Raw genomic sequence first — 20,174 nt, 5'->3', positions numbered from 1 at the left:
AATGACCAGCTGTCTGCAAGGAATATAAATCCTTCCATTCCTCACCGTCCAGTCAGAACTGAAGAATAGAATAGAATAGAATAGAATAGAATAGAATAGAATAGAATAGAATAGAATAGAATAGAATAGAGTAGAGTAGAGTAGAGTAGAGTAGAGTAGAGTAGAGTAGAACAGACTAGAACTATTGTCACTTTGAATGTACACTAATCGGCATACATTAAAATGAAATTTAGTTGCATATAGGCTCTCAAAGGGTCACCAAGCTACTTGGATGAGAAGCAAAACGTCTTCAAAGAAAAAACAAGAAAGTCCAGTTGCCTCCTGAAAAAGCACCTTTGGGACAACCATGACCCAGATGACTGAGAATCTCCATAGACATAGAGAGATAGAGTTGGTTTGGTTGGTAGTGTGCCCACATGCCCAGAAAAGTAAGCAGGAAAAGATAGTTTCCTGATGAATGGGATAGAGAGATATATGCATAGTAATAGTTAATTGATGCCTGCTTTCTATTTATGTCTTCTGCATCAGCCACTTTGTGAGAACTCCTACATACTCTCAGAATTCTGCATTCAGTGGAATTATAAATATTTAATGCTGACTACATTCTTGCAATCTCAAAACCCACATATTACATCTGTCTCTGTAACTTCTGTCCATAAATAAGATTTACATTTATTAAGTAATTCTATTTCCCCCCCTTTTTCTAATGCTTTCATTCATTCATGAATGCTGTGGCATTCAGATGATATATGTACTCTGCTAGATTATGATGGGGGTCACTAAATTGAATTCTTCCAGAAAGACTCTCTTTAGAATTGTATTTCTGGATCTCTTTACTTTTCTTAAACTCTCAGATTAGAGAGGTCAGTTGTAGAGATGTCAGTTGTATGTATGCCCTGTCCTTGTATACCTGAATTCCATAACTTTCAGAGAAACATAGAAACCATGTTCTCTTACACCATCGTCCATGGAGAGGGGAAGAGTATAAAAAGTCAGGATAGTGATCATGGCAGTATGATCAAAGCTTTAGTCTTCTATACCTGCTTTGCCTTTTGCACTATTTCTTTATTGTCTGTCTGTCTGTCTGTCTGTCTGTCTGTCTGTCTGTCTGTCTGTCTGTCTCTGTCTGTCTATCTGTCTGTCTGTCTGTCTGTCTATCATATGGTGATGTTACATTAGCCAGCAGACTATTACCCTAACACAGAATTGTTATTTGACTGCCTTAAGACTGCTAGCCCATTGGGTTTACACACATGTGCTATCCTTGGTGAACCAAAGCGGGTGAGTTAGCTCTGCACCAGAAAGAAAAGCAAACTGCATCCTGCAGCGTCATCTGGGTCTTTCTCCCTCTAACCCAAGTGGCTCCACAAATGGGCGCAACATCAGGGAAGGGCCAGCGGCAGCAGGGATCTGACTGCATAAACTGCCAGCTCTTCTTCTGTAGGGAAAAGAATTCAGACCCGGGTCAATAGAGATGCTCTGAACCAGCCAGGCAGCCTTGTCTCTCCCCAAAAACCCTGAGTAACTGCCCGCTGAACTTTTATTCACCTCCTTTTTCTGAATACCAAATACAACATTACATAAACCCCATCAATCTCAAAAAAATAGGATACATAGTGATAATTGGATACTAGTGAGAACTTCTCAGGTGCCTATGAGATCATTACAAAAACAAGATACTAAAAGATATATGTGAAACCTCTATCAAAGCGTTTCCCAAGCCTCCCACATGCCATCCTGTGCGAACCAGGAGAGTTTGCTCATCACTGTAATTCACGTAGAGGCCGATAAGAAACGTTTGGGAAAGCTGAAGGTTGGGAGGCCAAAAACTGGCCGTTCCCACATTCTTCCTACCAAAGTGGCACCTATTTATCTACTTTCATATAATATGCTTTTGAACTGCTAGGTGGGCAGAAGCTGAGACAAGTGATAGGATCTCACCTCATCACGTGATGCTAGGGCTAGAACCGCCAGAGGAGAGGCTTAATGATCTCCACCATCATTAAGCCACTGAACTACTGCGCCTCTACCTTCTGCATGTGGACATCTGGATAACTTGAATTCTTGGAAAACAATATAGGAGGACAGGTAGCAAACCTGCTTTCCATTGGATCTCATTCTTCTTGATATAGGTTTAAGGTTTTTTTTCCTCTCTTGTTTATTTCCCATCTTCTTCAAATATTTAACATTTTTTGTGGACATCTCATTGGTTTTAGTTAACCTGGAACAGGAGAAGTTCTCAGTGATGCTTTAAAGCAGGGGGTCTTCAAACCTGGCCCTTTTATGACTTGTGGATTTCAACTCCCAGAATTCCTCAGCCAGCAAGTCGTAAGAGGGCCATGTTTGAAGATCCCTGCTTTAAACTATCAAATTTGTCCAGAAGTAAATTAGCATTTTTAGTTATAATGTTTATCTTAACATGACTCAGAAGCCCAGAATGTTTTTTTTTAAAAAGCACTGCCTTTGCTTACACGCAGTTCTTGGTTTAAAATAGAATGACGTTAAATACTGACTCATAGGGATGAGTTAAGAGTGATAACAACTCATACAATACAAAACAATCAAGATGATAAAAACATAGCTGAGAAAAGTTTCCACCAGCATCTAAATAATTATTCTAAAATAGCTTCCTGCAGTCTTCTTACCTTTAATTTTCTCTTGATCACTGCTATTTGAACCAGTTTGGCCCATTCTCCTTTAGACACCCGCTTACAATGTGGAAAGTTCCTACAAGTAAGATTAGAGTTATTGGAGGTACTGCCCTTATATAGGAGGATAATTAGCAGTCACAGGGCTTGAAAAGATAATGTCTGCACTAGGGGTGTTTCTCAACCTTTTTAGTCCCAAAATTGACTGAACTCAAGATAACATCAAAATGATTTTTGTCTTTCCAGTCTAAATGGGATATCTGATATGTTCTCCTCCCCTTACATAACAGGCCTACAATTAGTTATAAACTTTCCCATCTGTATTAGGTAGTCTTCAACTTTTATGACTTTTCTTGCCACATTTGTTAAGTGAATCGCTGCAGTTGTTAAATTAGTAACACAGTCGTTACGTGAATCTGGCTTCCCCGTTGACTTTGCTTGTCAGAAGGGGATCCCATGACTCTGGGACACTGAAACCATCATAAATACAAGTCAAGTGTCAAGCATCTGAATGTGAATTATGTGACCCTGAGGATGCTGCAACAATCATAAGTGTGAAAAATGGTCCTAAGTCACTTTTTTCAGTGCCTTTGTAACTTCGAACGGGCATTAACCGAACCGTTGTAAGTCAAAGACTATCTGTACTATGTTACATAAAAAAATTCTCTGATGTGGAAATCTATTTATCTAGCTATCCAATCAACCCAACCTCTATTTGATACACACACACACACACACACATACAGTCAACAGGTAACCCCAAAGATAAAACTAATCTTCAAATCCCTCTGTTAACCATCTGTTCTTATATTTAACACACAGAAAATCCACAAATTGCTTCCAGTCTTTTGTAAGCCTATCTAATCCATTGTCTCTAATCAATATATTTAATTCTTAATTAATAATTAAATATATTTAATTTAATTTTATTTAATATATTTAATTCAACAGTCAATGTCCCCTTTTTCTTCCAAGGCTTAGATATAAACAATCCTCGCAGCAATCACCATGTAGGGAAATAATGTCCCAAATTGTTTTTCAAACAATTTGTCCATAATACCTAACAGAAAGGCTTCAGGTTTCATTAATATTTGTACAAATAAATATTTTCTGCCTTGTCATTATTAAATTTATCCAGTATGATTTAGCATACTTACAAGACCACCACATATGATAAAATGTACCTAGAATTTGGTTGCATTTCCAGCTAAATGGGATTCTCTAATGGTGTCTTGTCCAAGTACTACTTAGGTCCTCTCCTCTCCTTTGCTGCTCCTTACCTTTCCCCTCCCCTTCCCTTCTCTCCTCCCCCTCCCCACCCCTCTCCCGCCCCCTCACCCCTTCTCCTCTCCTTCCCCTTCCTTCCTCTGCTCCTCCCTTCTCTTCCACTTCCCTCTTCTCCTCTTCCCCTCCCCTCCGCTTCCTCTTTCCCTCCCTTTCCCCCTCTCTCCTCTCTCCTCTCCTCTCCTCCCCTTCCCCCACCCCTAAACTGAACTAAATTGAAGAAGTTTTTGGATGAGAAGCGAAAGATTTTCAAAAGAAAAAAACAAGAAAGTCCAGTTGCCTTTTTGGAAAAAAAAAAAGCACCTTTGCGACAACAATGACCTGGATGATTGATAATCTCCATAGACAATTAACCTTGCCTTGAACTGTACCTTAATTTTCAGCCTGCATCTCAGTTGTGCTGGCTTTGACAGCATTATTTCCTTGAGCACTTATTAGCCATATGAATATGAATTCAATTAAGATCTAATTTTGTAGGGACAAAAGCTCAAGTATGCTTTACGAATGAACAGGAATAATCAATTATACCAATTATACTAACAGATGCCTAGTGCTATTTCTATAATAATATGATTCAAGTGATATTCTGCCAGTTGTGTGGGAGACATTTAGAAAAGAACAATCATACTGAAAATATTATCTGACTAGCAAACTATGTCTGTAATCCGATACTAAATGGGCTGGAAATCTAATTATATCAGTGACTGTTAAATTTTGGTCCATGAACAATTGATGACTTCATTGCAACTTCCCCATGTGCGCCACCACTTAGCTCCCTCATACCTCAAGTCTTGGCATCCAGCATTCACTGCCAGCCAGCTGGTTCATGAAAGTGGATCTGTGGCTGAAAATGGGCTAATTGAAGCACACATGTGATAACACAAGTGGCAAAATAAGTACTGAAACTCAGAGAATGGACAACAGCCAAAAAGTCTCAAGTGAGTTACTGACTGGGAGTCCGTATGTGCAGTGCCAAGTGGAACTGTAATCTTGCAAATGAAAAAGAAAAGGGGTAACTGTGAATATAAATATGATTAATATCTAAATATAATATTTCATTCAGCTCAAATGACACTCATGCCTTACTGATGTATTTTGCTGTGCAAGTTTCAAATAAATGAATGCACTAGAAAGCCAGTAGGGTTTTTCTTTTGAAATAAGTGTAAAACAACTCATTCTGGTCAGAAAACAATAACTTTTATTGTCAGCGGTACATTAAAAAAAGTAAATCACCCAAAGCATGATTCGGGCATTTGTTCCTTACTATAGCAAAAACAAATACAAAGTCATACCATACTGTAGGTGAAAAGCAACTTAATGACAAATACTGTGCTCAGAGAGAAGGTTGAACAAGCTATCAATAAAAAATTCCCTTGAATAACCCTGTGCCATGTCATTCAAAATTCACAACAGAAATCTAAACTAGTAAGAACCATCATTCATTAGTGCTAGCAAACATGTTTGCATTATCATTGTTTGCTGACATCTAGGAACCCAGTAAACACACTCTCCATGATTTTAAGTAGCTTACTCCAGTAGTGTACCTCAATGATGCATTTGCCTTTTGTTTCTAGATCAAAATAACCAATTTTTAATACAACTCACAAAACGTCAGCATTTCTTTCACGTATGAACCGGGATGCAAACGGTTTGACCAGCAAGATTTTGAATCTTTCTCCACTCTTGGTGATTTTTTTTCTCTACTGTTTAGACAAAGAAATAGATAGTTAACACAAACACTGAAAAGACACAGGATGCTGCTGTAGCAGAACCTTTAGGAATGCTTTCCAGATCTAAATGAAACCAAAATATTCACTATTGTCTTTCAGACTGAATCTTTCACCTTCCAGCTTGTGACGGGAATATGCTTGTTGACTGAGCTTAGAAGGAGACTCAGTTAGAATAATACAGACATGTCAAACACAAGGCCCGGGGGCCGGATTCGGCCCGCGAAGTGGTTTCATGTGGCCCATGAAGCCATCCTGGAAACAGTGAGGGAACAGCCCCCACTGCCTTGGCCCTGGCCCAGAGACCCTCCTTCTGCCAGAGACTCTCAGATCTGTCCCAGTCCTGCCCGGGCCCCCATAGGCACCCTTGATGCGAACGATGTAGAGCTGGCCACGCCCACCCAGTAGGCCATACACACTCTAGCCACGCCCACCCAGTAGGCCACGCCCACCCTGGCCCTACCCACCCGGCCCCCTGAGGGCAACCGCAATGCTGATGCGGCCCTCAATGAAATTGAGTTTGACACCCCTGGAATAATACAATAACGGAATAACAGAATTGGAAGGGACCTCAAAGCTCTTCTAGTCCAACCCCCCACACAAGCAGGAGACCCTATGCCAGTCCAGACAAGTGGCTGTTCAGTGTCTTCTTAAAAGCCTTCAGTGAGGGAGGACCCACAACTTCTGAAGGCAAACCGTTTCATTGGTTAATTGTTCTCACTGTTAGGAAATTTCTTCTTGCTTCTCTCTTTGATTAGTTTCCATCCATGGTTTCTTGTCTAGCCTTCTGGTGCTTTGGAAAGTATGTTGACTCCCTCTTCTTTGTGGCAGCCCCTCAATTTATTGGAACACTGCTATCATGTTCCATGGAAGAAATCCCTTCCAAATGTCTGGCTTTTATATTCTGAAGAGCCAGTTACCCAATATAGCTTTCAAGCATCTAATGCCATTCATTGTTTTCCCCAAGTAATTTTACTTAAGATAATAATAACAATAATAATAATAATAATAATAATAATAATAATAATAATAATAACAACAACAACCAAAAAAAACTAAAATAAAGGTAGAAAAATAGAAAGAAGTAAACAGTGCAAAAGATAAACATTAAAGAGATATAAAAATAGAAATAAAAAGAAAGGAAAACTAAGAATGTAGTAACAAAAAAGAAAAAAAGAATATATATAAATAAGTGCCTCTTAACGTTCATCACGTATAAACAATTTTAGTAACTTTTCACATTTTTCTTAAGTAACATTGATCTCTTCTTCCTGTATCCAATTTCTTACCTGATAACTTGTCATTTGAATGGGTTTCTAATAGCTCAAATATGCTTAATAAGCAATTTCTAAATGTCATTAGAAAAGGGTTAGTATGGGGTATGTATGTACCATTTTATAAAACCCTAGTAAGACCACACCTGGAATACTACAGCCAATTTTGGTCACCATATTACAAAAACGATGTTGAGAGTTTGGAAAAAAAAATTCAGAGAAGAGCAACTAAGATGATCAAAGGCCTGGAGACTAAAACATACAAAGAACAGCTGCAGGACTTGGGTTTGGCTAGTCTAAAGAAAAGAAGAAATAGGGGAGACATGATAGCAGTGTTCCAGTATTTGAGGGGCTGCCACAAGGAAGAGGGGGTCATGTTGTTCACCAGAGCACCAGAGGGAAGGACGAGAAACAATGGTTGGAAACTGACCAAAGAGAGAAGCAACCTAGAATTAAGGGCAAACTTCCTGACAGTGAGGACAATCAACCAGTGGAACAACTTGCCTCCAGAATCTTTTAAGAAGAGGCTAGACAGTCACTTGTCTGAGATGCTATAGGTTCCCCTGCTCAAGCAGGGGGCTGGACTAGAAGACCTCCAAGGTCCCTTCCAGCTCTATTCTGAGGGTCTATGATGGGTTCTTGGTGCTCTCTGAGCTTGTTTACTTAATTATTTTTCTCCCTTAAAGTAAACTAGATCTATAGGCTATTCAAAAGAGACAATCAAAAAGCCAAAAGGGAAACAAAAAGATCAAATTACCTCTTGCCCAGCAAGCTACTAGGGCATGTCAAATTTTTAAACTTTGATGAGCTCTGTAAGAAGGGCAAAATAGAATGCATCTTCTTTGATGGCTGTAAAGATGCAATTAAAGTTTTGCTGGAAGCAAACAATTCAGACTAGCAAATCCCCAGTACCATCAAAAGAACATTATTCTGTGTGCAGTGAGCCAAGTGGAAGGTATCTTTATCATTTCACTCCAGAGAAAGGCTCAAAAATAGGAAAACCTGCTCAAGTGATTGCAGATAATCTGGAGTATTTCATGAAGAAGAAAGGCATTGGCAAAAGCTTGAAAGCCATTGGAGGAGATTATACAAATGTTAATACTGGTTGTGAAGGTGGTGCCATGCACTGGGTAGAGGTTGAGCTTCACCAGAGGTTGATCTGGTTGATGTGTGCACTCCACACGAATGAGTTACCCCTATGACAATAAAAAAATTGGATGGGAAAACCTTGTCTAACAACCCATGGGCAGGTAAAATTGGCAACATGCTAGACACTGCAGCAGAACTTGACACTGATCCTTCATTCATCAGAGTTTCAATTGGTGAACCTCTCGTTTCACTGACCGACACTGTTGTAAAGGATCCCACTAATCAAGCGTATGGCTATAGGATCACATAGGCAATAAGGACAGAACTTCCCACAGAACTGACTCTTCTGGAAACTGGCCCCGTAAGACATTCATGCTGGTTGACAACTGCAAATAGGCTTTGTCGAATATGGGTTTCAAAACATGGCTTTGAAGGCAAAACTCTCCAAAACTTAAGAATGATAGTGGAATACATCATTGGTGTGTACTACCTTTGCTGGTTCAAAATCAAAGTAAAACATTCCTGGATTGAAGGCCCGCATCGTGTGTTGTTCCCACTGTGGCAAGTCAGACTGCAAAAGAAGGCTGTTTTGCCATTTAGCACTCAGCACGGTATGATTTCAGTGAAACAATAATCCAGACGCTCTTGTTTTCAGATGACATTCAAGAGAGGAGAGCTGGTGTGCAAAAGATCATTGACTTGAGGGGTACAGATGATGACACGCTGGGAGATTTTTCTGTACGTGCAAGAAAAACGCCTTTAAACACCACCAGAGCATCCACTCTGCTGGAGCTGATTGATTGGTCTGAAGGTGTATATGACCCACCTTTGACATGCAAACTGAAGTTCATTGATGAACCAATGCAAGTACCACAGTGGCCCTGTGTGCCCAATCAATAGAGAGATGTGTGAAACAGGCCACAGAGGCAGCAAGCAGAGTGTATACGCATGAGAAACATGAGGGTTATATCACAGGCCAAGAAGCAAATCAGCAGCTGGTGTCGAAGAATGAATCAAAACAGGACTTGATGAAACTCGCTTCAACATTTTTGTAACTCAGGTAATTGCTTTCAGATGTTAGTTTATGATTGCATGGATTATTATTATTTTTTGCTTAGCTAGGTAAGATTCATGCAGAAAAAAGAACTTTAATTTTTGTAGCACAAGGTGTAATTTTGAGAAGATAATGTTAACAGTATTTGAGTTACAAGAGATTTTTGTGGGGCATATGATCAGATGTGGATTTACTGAGCTAAGCGTTGTGCAATTGCAAAAATAAGAGCAGATTTGAATTCTTGATTTAAAAACACATATTTTTAGCATCCCTCACTGAAAAAAAATGGCAAACATTAATATTCGCCCCATTAAATCACATGCCCTAGCAATCTACTCCAAGATGAGCAAGAATTAACACCAAGGTTAATATTAGACCAAGAGCTTGAACAGTAAACAAAGCCCAATCAAGGAGCAAAAAAACCAAAGGCAGACAGAAGGCTGAGAATACAGTGGGACTAGCTAATACAAATATTGATGATGCTTGCAAGATGTTGCCTGTTCCACCCCTTCATGGCTAAAAAAACTTTGAAATCTCAGCACATGTAAACAAACATATTCATCTATTTATATATAGAAACTACAATGATTAAATATAATAATACTTCTTTAAGATTCAGCCACTGTCTTGCAAAAAATTCACAAAGTTGTTGAATTATCTCTGGAATTTAAAAAATGTATTAGATAGGAGGGAATGTGGAATGTGAGCTGGCAAAGGGAGCAAAGAATTATTTGCTTTCTGAAGCAACCATAAATCACTGCGATAATATTTACCACTTCACAATCTCCTGTTGTCACTAGAGTCTCTAAGGAATTCACCACTAATTGGGAATAGACTTTTTGTTTTAATGGAAACATTACAAATGGTAACTAATTCATTTCTTATGTTGCTGACTTCAGCATAAAAGAATGGTTGCGAACATGTACACGCACACACACGCACACACACTCACACTTAAAATTATAGAAGAATTCCCACCCACAGGCTGGTACCCTAGGAATCCACATATTCTTGTGTTGTCTAGAGTTTGTTGTTTCTTTGGCCACCCATCTCAAATTCAAGACTCTGGGAAGGTAAATAAGCATAAAACATAAAAGAACAAGATATAAACTGCAACTGGGGTAAAAATATTTCCCTTGAACCAACTAATATGTTGATTAGCGCAACGGTAATAGGAAAGAGAAAAGCAAACTCGGCAAAATTACAGCTTTCAGCTTAGCTGGTTTATCACCAGCATGATTGTTCATACAGTTAAGAAGCTCTCTGCTCTTTACAAATAAGGATGAAAGGTACATATACTGTAAAGACTGCACAAGGGTTTGGGAACTCTGCTTTTTAATTCATTTTATTTCTGCTGGGCAGTGCCTTTTAGCAGCTTTAAATGGTCTTTGCTATATAAGTGCCATGAATCCTTACGGTATATGGTGATGTAGAAATAAAGGAAATTAAAATAGTGCTTTCATGGACTTTCTTTACTTTTGAAATGAAGTGCTTTCCGACAATACGCTAGCCCTATATTGATTGACCTTATTGTCAGTCCTGCTCTTGCCTCTATTACCTCTCTTCCTAGTCGTGTCTGGTCGCCTGACTCTCCCTTCTCCCAACAATAATAGCTGACAAAGCCTAACCCATTTTATAATCCACCCTGGCATAGTATTGGAATAAGGAGGCAAAGGAACCACTGAAAACTTGCTAAGAAAACTGAAGGGACTAATCTAGGCAATTATCAGCAGACAACAAAGACTTGAATGCATCAAATATATGTCTAGTAAACCATGGAAAAGGTGCGGGGGGGAAAAAGACACTGTTATTCACTGCTGATACTGTAAGAAAGTTTTTCTAGCAAGGACGATCACCTGGTTAAAGTAGCTCCAATCCACTATGCAGTGAGGACTTTTTTTTTTTTTTAATTCCATTTATATCCCGCCCTTCTCCGAAGACTCAGGGCGGCTTACAAGCTTAGCAGTAGCCTTCATTCTATGTATATGCCTGCTTGTCAGGGCTTTCACACACACCCCAAGCGGCATTATTACAAAGTCAGCTTAATTGCCCCCAACAATCTGGGTCCTCATTTTACCTACCTCGGAAGGATGGAAGGCTGAGTCAACCTTGAGCCTGGTGGGACTCGAACCTGCACTAATTGCAGGCAGCTGGTGTTACTTAAGGAGGCATTAGCCCACTGCTCCACCAAGGCTCTTTTTTAATCTAGCCATGGCACATCAAGTGCCTGGGATGCTTCTGCTGTGTTCTAGCCAGGAAGCTTGAAAATGTTATATGAAGCACTCCATAATTCAAGCCTATTTATTCTATTTATATAGAATAAATTTTGCTATACCAATAGATATATAATGAACACGCTGACATTCAGATATTTCTCAATCACCAACCTGATGAGCAAACAGCTGTTCTTCAAACCTCTGCACGGCACCTCCCAAACCCCTTCTCAGGCACACGTGACAAATAAATCTCCCTCTAGTTTTGCATTCATTCTTCGTATCTTTTTCTTTGGAAGAATAAAACGTTCTTTCCCTCATCCATCGCAAATGCAGTCCTCACGCATGCACATTAAATACAATCATTCCGTAAGAACCCACATTCATATTTTATTCATATTTTAATGTTTCTCAAGTTACACCGGCTGTATCTGTAGCCTTATCATGCTTGCCATGCTCACATCATTTATGATTCCCCTTCCCTTCCCTTTTAATGGACACTAATACTTAGAGCACTAATTCCAACCCTATTTTTGACATACCACTGTTATTACCATGCAAATCTCCAAAATAGTCTTTCCTGCATGGCCTCGCTTTTGTGTCACACCAAATTTAATCCCTTTTAGTTTTGATTCTGACCACTGCTGGAGCGGAAGGGAAGAGAGAAAAGGAAGACCAGCAGCAAAGTGAGTAGATTCAGTTATAGTGGTCATGGATGCATTATCAGAAGACCTGAAAAACCAAATTAGGAACAGATTGTCATGGACGAAAATCTATCTATGTTATTATAATGATTCAAGAGCAACCTGATGGCACATAGTCAGTCAGTCAGTCAGTCAGTCAGTCATCAATCAATCAATCAATCACTTCTGGAGGGTTTTGCTTAGTCCCTTTTATTAAGTTCCCAAGCACTTTTTTTATTAATTTGCATCAAATTCATTTATTCTTTTCCCTGCTGAAAAACTTATTTTTTTCCCCCTTCTTTTTATGACCCTGTAGTCCCTTGATTTGGGGTAGAGTCGGGGCGACTGAAGTGGAGCTGAACATTTACTGGCTGGATGCCCTTCCTGATGCCTACATGGAGTTCAGGTCACAGTAGATTTTTTCTCTTTGCACTCTAGGAGAGACACATCTGCCACTACCTAGGATTGAACTCTCAACCTTTCAAATGGGAGGCAAGCGTCTCCTCCACTAGGCCACCACGCTGCTCTGCTGAAAACCTTAAGCATCACATTAATTTCATTATGGCCTTTATCTAGAAAATAAAACAGAGATAAAAAGAGTGGGGGGAGAATAAAAATAAACACAAATAACAATATATAGCAACCCTTCTTAATTCCTACTATGGAACTCTTGCTGAAGCCTTGATGCCAAATAAACTTTGCACCATTGTAAGTAACATAAAAACCTTATCGACAATCAGAAAAATCAGTGCAGGAACAAATTGCCTGGGGATTGTAGCAGCAAGAAGATTTTGATGTAATGTCACATAAAATTGCAATATAAAAGAACATATGTTATTGTGTCTACTTCTTTTGTACTGTGAGGGCAGAGAGACTGGGCCACGGGGACTTTGCAATTGCAATGCTGAAGGAAAGGTGTTGTATTTAGGCCCAACAATAAATAGCACAGTTGTACTTTGAGTAAGTCAGGGTGTAACTATAGAGAACCATTCCTCTTTGGTTCGTTGTTTTTGATAGCAGAAAAAAGCTGGGAAGTCAGTTCAAATTATACTGCAGCTCAATTTTGAGTAATTATCAGCAGGTCAAATTTTTTTAGCCTGAGACCAGCCAAGGTTACCTAAAATGGCCTGGAAAGGCCACATGAAAGAAGCTGCTGCTTAAGGGATTTCTTTCTGATGGAATGAAGTGCAGAAGAGGAGCCCAATGGACTGACAAAGTAAGTCAAAGCCAAGAATTAAATATTAGTAGTTAAGCTTCTGACATTGCTCTGATCAACCCTCATTGCACTGAAAAGAAATAATTTAAAAATGCTGAAAAGGAAGAAATGAACTGCCTCTCATGTCCTATGAAGAGAAACTCTTTTGACTCACAGTCCAACCAAGCCTAACAATTAATGTTAAAGGAAGTAAATCCCGTGTTTGTTTTGCTATTTTGTATCTTAAGTTTAATTTTTACCTTTAAATTGTTATCACCCACTCCTTACAATAGAATCCTATTTTATCCTCATAAGAATAAAACTTACTAAGCACTGTACTTACCAAAAGGGCTGCTGATCTGGTACCGTATTGATTCCTCCTTAATCTTAAATAATTCCTTGCTCTCTTTTATTAAATTTTTGCAGCTATCTTTTTCTCTATCTTTTCTATATTACACAATCTCTTACATCCTAATTTTTTTTGCAGCAATCATTCTTAATATACTTTTGTTTTTCATCCATGGCCTCTTTCATTTCATCATTCCTCCAAGCATTCTTTTTCTTACTTCGCAAGCATAATTACTTGCACTGAAATATAATTGTTTGCACTCTGTTCCAAGGTTTCTTATCCACATTTAATTCATTTTGGGAGATTAATCTTATCTTCTTTTTTTGGTACTTTCTCTTTCTGCAAGTGTTCTATAGTTACTCTAGTTTCCGCCCCCCCTCCACTTCTTTCCATCTCATCATCTTTGTATATTTCATCAACTCTTTAAATATTTCATTTGAAATAATTAAATCAATTGTGCTTTTGATTCATTATTCTTCTATGTATGTAGATGAATGTGCCACCTATTGAAAACAAACTGTTTTCTAAACAGCAAATATTTATCAAACAATTGCCATTCTAATTCAGTCTTGGATGTCTGACTGGTCCAATCATTTTCATTGTTTTGTCTTACCATGGTCCCACCCATCTAAAATTCATGACATTTGGATACAATAGTAACCCCCCTCCCTCTTGGAGTACTTTCATTCAAACAATTACAGTGAGGCCTATGTCCTTACAACATGGCCTCACTTTACCCATCCCATCTCATTGTCCTTTGTGCAATTGTTTAGCAATATTGGCTGAAGTCCACAAATGTAGAAGCCAAGCTGAAGATCTGACACAAAGTCCTTCCCTTCTCTCACAGTGCAGATGTTCAGTGCTCTATCTATTGACCATCTGGTGGGCAGCAAAATAAGAACCCGGAGTCTATCTTCCCCTTAAACAGTGAGGTGTACTATAAGAGCCAATAGCCTTGGCCATCTTAGAATAGAGCTGGAAGGGACCTTGGAGGTCTTCTAATCCAGCCCCCTGCCCAAGCAGGAGAACCTACAACATTTCAGACAAGTGACTATCTAGTCTCTTCTTAAAAACCTCCATTGATGGAGTGCCCACGGTTTCTGAAAGCAAGCTGTTCCACTGGTTAATTGTCCTGTTAGGAAGTTTCTCCTTAATTCCAGGTTGCTTCTCTCTTTGGTCAGTTTCCAACCATTGTTTCTTGTCCTGCCTTCTGATGCTTTGGCGAATAGTTTGACGCCCTCTTCTTTGTGGCAGCCTCTCAAATACTGGTATACTGCTGTCACGTCACCCCTATTTCTTCTTTTCTTTAGACTAGCCAAACCCAAGTCCTGCAGCCGTTCTTCATATGTTTTAGTTTTAGGCCTTGGATCATCTTAGTTGCTCTTCTCTGAACTTTTTCCAAGGTCTCAACATCTTTTATGTAGTATGGTGAACAAAATTGGTTGTAGTATTCCAGGTGTGGTCTCACTAGGGTTTTATAAAGCGGTACTAATACTTCATGTGATCTTGATTCTATGCCTCTATTTATACAACCCAGGATTGTATTAGCTTTTTTGGCTGCTGCTACACATTGTTGGCTCTGCTGGGGGTGGGTGGAGATAAGATGATGGAACACAATTATTTTTCTACTTGGGTGTTTGTTAGAAGGTGATTCCTCTCCTCTTCTTAGTGCAGCCTATGAAATTGGAAATCATTGTGCACTCCATCTGAGAATGGCTCTCCTTTGTCCATTTGGACTGCTCCTTTGGAAACTCCTATTGGGTAGTCATCCTCACCCCTGAAATAATTCGGCTTGGAAGAGTCTAACTTGTCTGCTGCTTGTTCAGCAGTTTATCTGGCAGCTACTTGTTCAGTCATGTAATATGCAAAACTCTGTATCTGTATTTGATTACGCTATCTCACAAAAAAAGGGAATTTCTCGCCCAAAGAAACTATAACCCAAAATCTGATAGATGAAGAGCAATATTAATACCATAGTGGTATGCTCTATTTTCAAAACTTTCTTTCATGACTACAAACTGCATTAATCATCCATTGTCTTGGCCTTAACGCTATTTTTACTATTATTATTGAAGAGTGTGTGCTTTTCAGAACAGTTATAATAAAAGTATTTCCAATCTGCTTCATAGGAAACACATTCAAAACAAAGGATATTGTAACAACATGCACATACCATCTGTGGACATCATTGTCTGTTTCAGTCTGAAGTTTATAAGAGCTTTCCTTTTCTAGTGCCCTCCAAATATCTTAATCCACAAATTCTGTCATCCCTGTTCCCTTTGCTATTTGTGGATGCTAAACACTGTAATCTAACATCTCTGGGGAAGCTAAAATTTGGTCTACAATGTTTTAAATACAACATATTAGAGAGTAGCACTAGTCTTACAATAAAAACAAGATAAATGTTTCCTTCACTCAATCTAAGGGTCTTTGGGGACTGACAAAAGGGTAATAAAAGGGGGCTTCTGGTTTGCCACACAGCCGCTATGGATGGCTGGGAGACTTGCTCTCTCACCCCCATCCAGTTTCGCATTGTTGGGGGGCCCTGAAAAGGGCCAAAAGTCACCCTGAAGAGGCGACCAGTAAGGAGGGGCGCTCGCTGGATTGAGGGAGAGCCGCAAATCTCCCGTTAGACCTGGCACTCCCTCTAAACCGGCGGATGAAAGGACCGGCCTTTATGGCTCATCCCTAAGCTGTGAACAGCCAAAGTCACATTTTCCACCAGGCAACTCCTAAAGCAGTGTGGAAGAGACTGGGTGAGATCTACCTCTTTTACACCCTAATTACTTTCTGTACCTTCTTAAGCTAGAAACAAAAAAGAAATCTCTTTTGGATTTTCTAAGTGTAAAGCCTTTAGCTTAAAATACCAATATGGAAGAAGACCAGGAACAAAATTTATTTATGGATGAAGATCAACAAACTCTCGCTATGTTGAAAACACTAATCAAATTCTTACCACAACCAATGTAATACTAAGAGGCTACGTGAAGGAACAAGAAGACAGCCCAGATATGAAAGCCCAAACTTTGACCACAACTAAAGAATCATCTATACAAAATACAATAGAAAAAATGAAACATTCAAGTAAGATGACAGAAGAATCTACTATTAAACAAATATTGATATTTGAAAATCCAGAAAAGACATTGACAACTTGCTGGTGATGACCTATAAAGCCCTAAATGGCGAGGGTCCGGGATATTTGAGGGAACACCTGCTGCCAGCATCAAGCTCCCTTCGTCCAGTGCGCTCCCACAGGGAGGGTCTTCTCAGGGTGCCGCCGCTTAAAGATTGCCAGCGGGTAACACCCAGGGGTAGGGCCTTCTCAGTGGGCGCGCCTGCCCTCTGGAACCAGCTGCCCGCGGAGCTTAGGACTGCCCCTGACCTCCGTTCATTCCACCGGGACCTGAAGACCTGGCTCTTCGAGCTCTCTGGCCCAGGCTGAGAATTTTTTAATTTTTAATTTTAACTGGGTTTTTATTTTTTCTCAGGGTTTCATTTAATCTTTTTTAATTTGTTTTAACTTTTGTATTGATTTTCTTTTAAATACCCTGTAAACCGCCCTGAGTCCTTCGGGAAAGGGCGGTATATAAATCTAAATAAATAAATAAATAAATAAATAAATAAATAAATAAATAAATAAAAAAAAAGGAAAAGGTTTCTTATACAACTCAGAAGGAACTAGAGGATCTAGAAAAAGAACAGTTGGATGAGAAGACAAACAATTCAGAACAACTACGTCGATATGGAAGAATAAAGAGATGACCCACTAGACCTACAAGTCCTCTCAAAAAAATGGTGATTGGATGGTTTTGCAAATATCAATTAATATACATATTACAAGGAGATTGGTTCAATGACCCAAAAAGAAGGACAAGGAAGATGATTTGGCAAAGGAAAAAAGCCAGAATAAGACTCAAGAAGAATGGAGTTTCGACTATCTTATTGAAATCTGAAACAGAATGTACTTAAATAGATAAGATGTGTATGCTGAACACAAGAAACTGTTATAAACTGAGATAAAGAAAAAAAATTGGTCATTAAAATTTAGCAGTATAAATATTAATAGCTAATTTGAATATTAATTTTTGAATAAAGGTCATGTAAAGGTGAATAATGTAGACAAGCTAAAAACCTATTGTTGAAAGTAATAAATAGGTCTATATGGAATGTTAAAAAAGAAAATTATCAGTTTAAGCAAGAGATAGCAGATACAAAGAGGAAAAGAGGAAGTATTAAATATTGAAATAAAAAGAAATTTTGATTACTACTTAAAAAACAACTGAGAATTAGCAAAAAGGAAGGATATCATATTGTATCCTTAATTTGTTGACATAGAGGGTGAGAAGTTAAGAAAATAGCATGTGTATTTTGAATATTAGATTTTGTGAGGAATGGTGTTAGATGAATTGGGAGTATACTAAAAATCTTGGGAATGATAAATATCAAAAATTAAATCTAAATGTTAGTGGAAATTAAAATTGAAAAATCTATTAGATCATTGATTGTCTAAAAGACTGTATGTTAAAACAATTAGAATATGTGTAAACTAAAAACTATGGATATACAATATGTAAGGAAGTTATTTTCTATGTGATTGATAGGATAAAACCTGTCTTTAAATCTACAAATAGACAGTATATATGAAGGGAAAAAGAGAGGAAATGTTTATGATAGCAATTTGAAATCTGTACTAATGATTTCTGTATGTAATTGAATTACTACTACCCAGCCACCACGTTGCTTTTCAAATATGTGAATGTAATATTAGAAAATCAATAAAATTTGTAAAAAAGGTAATAAAAGGAGGAGGTCTGCATCTAGGGGTAGGCAACCTTGGTTCTTTTATGACATGTAGACTTTAACTCCCAGAATTCCTGAGCCAGCTGGCTCAGGAATTCTGGGAGTTGAAGTCCACGAGTCATAAAAGAGCCAAGGTTGCCTACCCCTGGCATATACTCTATATAGCTTGTGTCTGAATACATATGATTGAGATGGGACACGAACTATGAGACAAGACATTATGTTGAATCACTGAAAAGTAAAGGGCCAATGACCCTCAGAGTTCAGGTTCATGGTATCTTTTTTGCCTTCTCTAATCAGAGATGCCATTTGTACTTGGTCTGTTCTACAAGGAATTTAGCATTATTATAACGTTAGTCTAAGCAAATATGTATCTTCCTCTCAAGGAAATTGGTATGATGTATATATTGGGTGTTTATTTCCTACAAGGGATATCGGAAAAATATTTCAAATAGATTTTTGTTGATATAAATGGAGATGTTGTGAGAACAAGAAGATCAGAATTAAATTATATACAACCAAGTATCTCCTGAAGATTATAGGTTAAGTTTGACCTTGAGATTAAATGCTCACTGGTCAAATTTGATCTCATTCCTAAGCTTTTAAAATACATTTAGATAATGTCTTTTTCTGCTGGCAAACTTAACCTTTTTTCTCTTCACAGAACATCTGCTGAAGGAAGGCAACAGCTGCACAATGTGGTGAGACCGATGATGCTTAGGCGTCATCTGTCTACAACAGATTGAATGTTGCACATTTTTGGGAGAAGGGCCACTAATGACAACAGTGGGTGGGGTTATGTTCTGATGACATCACACAAATACGAAGGAACAGGGTTTAGGGAAGAATTAGTGAAAAGAAACTTTTCTCATTTTTAATTGCTTTCTTTTTATTTTATACCCCCTATCCTATCGCTCGCGTGCCCTTTTCATGTTGTTTTTCCCCTCACAAGGCATGAAAAACATTGCCTATTTATAAAGGATCCTCTGCGGAAATGTCAGTACCACAAATTCTGGAGAATGCAGAAAAGAGATTGGGAACAATCCTGATCTAGAACCATTTACTCAGGCTTTTGAGGATCTAACGGGCCAAGACTTTGTCGACCCATTTCTTCCTGTCTAGTTCAGTTTTTAATAGCTTTTGGAAGGCTAACAGCATTGGGGGGGGGGGCTAGAGGGATTTTTCCTGAGGCTGGTCTATAATGGAGCTGCAGCCGCTGAAAAACTGTGCCTGGAGGCCTCCGCCTTCTTCCCTTCTTCGTTTTGCAGAATTGTGGGACCATAAACAAATTCTCTGACCCAATTCTGGACAGCCATTTGCCTGAAATGGTATAGGGTTGCCTGCCTGAGCAGGGGGTTGGACTAGATGACCTCCAAGGTCCCTTCCAACTTTATATTATTATTATTATTATAATTAATTCCTTGGAGAAAGGATCGGTACAGGTAAAAAAAAAGAAATCTTCCTATGTTACAGTGGAAGATTAAAGAAGCATCCGGGGTTATCTCTGCCTGAAACGAAACTCTTCCACAAAGGGGGTAGGTAGGGAGATTATTTGCTTTTAAAACGAATCGAATCGCACCTCTGGAATCTGCATTCCTCTCGACAAAGAGATTTGAAGAGATGTCGGGACCAAAGGTGGACTTGTACGGGAATGAGCCCGGGGCGTGGCAGCCCGAATTCCGCCGGGAGTGAATTCCTTCCACAGGCGGCCGTTGGGGTGGGACGGGGCTTCCTTCACTGGGGAGATGAAAAAAAGAAACATCTGTCGCCGCGGTTCGGGCAAGAAATGGGCGTCGATCTTCCCCAGAGGTTCCCAAGGGTGAAATCGTCCCCCTCCCCTCCCGCGCTTAAGACA

General features: G+C 39.0%; 1 long non-coding RNA gene across 1 annotated transcript; it reads right to left on the bottom strand.

The window, feature by feature from the left end:
- Positions 1-1,304: 1,304 nt before the first annotated feature.
- Positions 1,305-20,124, bottom strand: LOC308665851. The gene is made up of 4 exons (XR_014025971.1): positions 19,899-20,124; positions 5,538-5,635; positions 2,646-2,727; positions 1,305-1,438 (listed from the first exon to the last, which is right to left on the bottom strand). It is a non-coding gene; the product is annotated as an uncharacterized lncRNA (long non-coding RNA).
- Positions 20,125-20,174: the final 50 nt, after the last annotated feature.

The sequence above is a fragment of the Vipera berus genome (assembly GCF_964194415.1).
Source record: "Vipera berus genome assembly, chromosome: 1".
NCBI lineage: Eukaryota > Metazoa > Chordata > Lepidosauria > Squamata > Viperidae > Vipera > Vipera berus.
This window is presented reverse-complemented; position numbering and strand designations above follow the sequence as displayed.